The sequence below is a fragment of the Gymnoscopelus microlampas genome (genome assembly GCF_963454915.1).
Source record: "Gymnoscopelus microlampas genome assembly, chromosome: 2".
NCBI lineage: Eukaryota > Metazoa > Chordata > Actinopteri > Myctophiformes > Myctophidae > Gymnoscopelus > Gymnoscopelus microlampas.
This window is the reverse complement of record NC_139939.1, coordinates 58,016,020-58,019,642: the sequence shown is the minus strand read 5'-3', so window position 1 is coordinate 58,019,642 and position 3,623 is coordinate 58,016,020.

Below are 3,623 nucleotides of genomic sequence, written 5' to 3'. Positions count from 1 at the left end.
TAACTCACACAACTACATTCAACTAACCAACAGGGAACTGAAGCAAACACAGGACTTAAATAGACACAGGACCAACTGGACACAGGTGAACTCAAAGACAATCAACACAGGGATTGGCTGGGAGACTAACAGGACACAGGTGGAGAACGTAACTAATCCAAGGGAGGTGAGATAAGACAGGTAGCATCAACTACACAGGAGACAGGAATACTAGGTACAGAACTACATAATAAAAGTACAAGGAGAACCAAGGCAAAAGGCAACAGAGTTACAACAATGCAAGATAAATACAGAACATAATGAACAACGGCCTACACAGGCCTAAAGAACAGCCCTTAAGAGTCCAACACCATATAAGCGCATTCAAGGTCCAAATAATAAGGGCACAGTCCACGGCCCGAGGAGCGGACCGTGACAGTATCCAGTCCAAAATAAACGTACCTTCCGTCCGCTCCAATGATAGGATCTTGAGAAAAAGGTCCATATCTCCATACTTTTTTACAGTGGTGAAAAGGAGCCATTTTCGACGCACGATCACTCTGCAATGGCGGATCGTATTAGACATATTATTGTTCCAGTCGTTAGTTGGGACCCTCGACCATCGCGCACACACCATTTTTTTTTATCTCACCCTTTGTGTCGCATTGCGACACATTGTGAGCTTGTAGATCTGCTATTTTCAAATGGCCGAAATGTATATAGGGCTGAAGTGGTTAATATGGGTTTTGTAATAATAATCAAAATCTATACAGTAACTAGTAACTAGTTACTGTACATAGTAAAAAAAAAAACACACAGGAGCCGAGATAGAGCATTTTTAAGTAATACGTTAACCAGGCAGTGAATGGAGCAGCACATCTTCAGATCGCGTTATCTCTGGCTCTGTATAAAAAAAAAACTTGTCCAAACTCGTCGTTGGCAGGCTGAGCCATAGCAGAATTTGACGAATAAATTTGTCCATGGCAGTTCATTAATACCACATCAATATATTCAATATAGGCTGTTATTGGACGCTAGACGTTCTAACTGTGGTTTTCCAGAGTGACACAGATCTTCCCTGGTAACATCTTCAGAGACTTACCATCACAATCGTTATTATAAATGAATGGAACGAGTGTGTCAGTGAAAGTGTGTGTGAAGGTGTGTAGGTGTGTGTTAGAATCAGGATCAGAGAAGGACAGCTGTCCTCTGTCCCAGTCCAGCTGGACTCTGATCATCCGGGGTTTCTGATTCACTGAGAGAACAGTCTCCTCATCCCCTGATGAGGCTGACGTGTATTCACCCTCATCAAACTTTATAAACCATTCTCCACTTCCTGTGTATCCCTTCCTCTGGTAAGACTCCACACAAACACCTACTGCCCAGCTTTCATTGTCTCCAACCTCAACATCCCAGCTGTGAGACCCTAAGTTAAAGCCCTCAGAACCCAGGACTTGGCCAAAGTAGTCAAACCTCTCTGGGTTGTCAGGAAGCTGATGTTTCTCTTCTACCCATCTCACACTGGTCAGATCATCAGACATTATGAGATATGGACTAGCAGTGTTGGGGTCCAGGATGACAGGAGTGTAGGAGACAATGTCCTTCATCTTGTTCCAGACTCTGAAGGTCAGGTTCTTCAGGTGTTTGGCCTCGTCTATCAGCGCTCCTGAGACCGGCGGTGGGTCCTGCAGGGTGAGCTGGACTCCCTCCATCGTGGTCTTGTAGTTCTGCAGGAATGAGACGTGGTCGTCGGCTCTCAGCTGGTCCTTGGCAGCTTGGATTGCATTGGAGAGGGTTTCCATTTCTCTGCTCAGACCCTCAACCCTCTCCTTCATCTCCTGACTCTTCTGAGCCTCTTCCTCCCGCAGAGCGGCGATCCTGGACTCCTCTTCCTCCTGTAGGAACCGACGAAGATTCTGAAACTGTTCCCTAATATGCATCTCTGTGTTCCTGGCCTGAACCTTGATGTGATTTTCTATTTCGTCGTAATCTGTTTTAACTTCATTAAAATTACATTTCTGTCTTTCTTTCCTTAACGCCTTCAGTGATTCCTGGACCTTCTGTTTGCAACGTCCAGATGCTTCGTCCACGGGTAAGAACTTGTGTCCGGCGTGTTCCTCTGAATTGCGACACACGAGACACATCGGCTGTTGGTCGTCCAGACAGAAGAGCTTGAGCTTCTCACTGTGTTCGGTGCAGAGGACCTCAGAGCTCACCGACAAGGAGCTGTGGCCTTTCTCCTCCAAGAGGTTCTCACACAGGTCCTTCACAACAAAGTTTGTAAGATGATGGTCCCTGGAGCATCTTCTCTGACAGACAGGACATTCTTTTGTTGGTCTTTCCGTCCACCATTCCTGCAGACAGTCTTTGCAGAAGCTGTGGCCACAGGACAGCACAACGGGATGTTTAAAGATGTCATGACACACGGGACAGGTCAGCTCCTCTTTCGGAACAGTGAAACGGGAAGCCATTTTATCTGCTGCTCCCTGCCGCTCCCTGATCTGGAATGTTCTCTGAGGCTGTTACACCAGAGGAATACTAGAAGACAAAACAACAATAACATTATGAGTATCAATTGTACAAGTATCTAATCACACTCGCTATGCAATAGATAGATCTCCCATGTACAGGGTACTGTATTTCAGCAACCGAGTTAGCGGACACAACTTAGACCTGTGTCTTTGATGGTTTTATTATACTAACACACAATACAAATACACTAACACTTTTAAGCCAGTATGTTATAAACCTAAAAAAGGAAACACAAACAACAACACAACAACAAATTACTGACATGAAATATACACAAACAAATATAAAACTGAAATATATTTATCTTCGTATAAACACACTCTTACCGTCAGTCTCTCGGAGCTCACAATGGAAAATGACGAACGCAGCAATAACGCCCTGGTAACTAGCAACACTGATGCATGCTTAGAACACTTTGTCCTTTTAGTGAGCTTTCTCTCTGTTTATATGGGTTTGGTCTACCCATGTGGGTGTAACCTTCTGTTGATTAATCATTTGACTTGTGTATTGTCTTAAATGTGGAAACACAGGCTTTAGCACTGTTCTATAACAGTAGCAACTGTCCCCCAGCTTCTCATCTGACCTAATCAATCAACACTCTCATGTGACTCTCATGTGACACATGCAAGTCCCTCGCTGTGGACCCCAACACCACAGGTCAGAGCTGTGGCCTTTAGAATCTGTATATATGTCTACCTTATTATGACTAAATATCACTCTGAAAATAAGATAGTAAAATATAAATTCTACTAGAAGGCCACATGTGCAGGTAACATGTTTTGATTGATTGAATATTTAGGCAAAAGAATGTAAAACAACACATTTACATTTAAAATACTTTGTCTAACAGGTCCGTTCATAAAAGTCCTTGCGGACTTGTTTCCAATGAGGGCCTTGGTAGAAAAAAAAATTATATATATATATATATATAAAAAATGTTTCTGTTTTATTTTGTATATATATATATATATATATATATATATATATATATATATATATATATATATTTATATATATTTATATAACACTATGTACAACAAAAGGAATAAAAAGGGGGGAAAGATATGTACAAGACATGTCAATACAAACGCCACTGTTACAACATAATAATG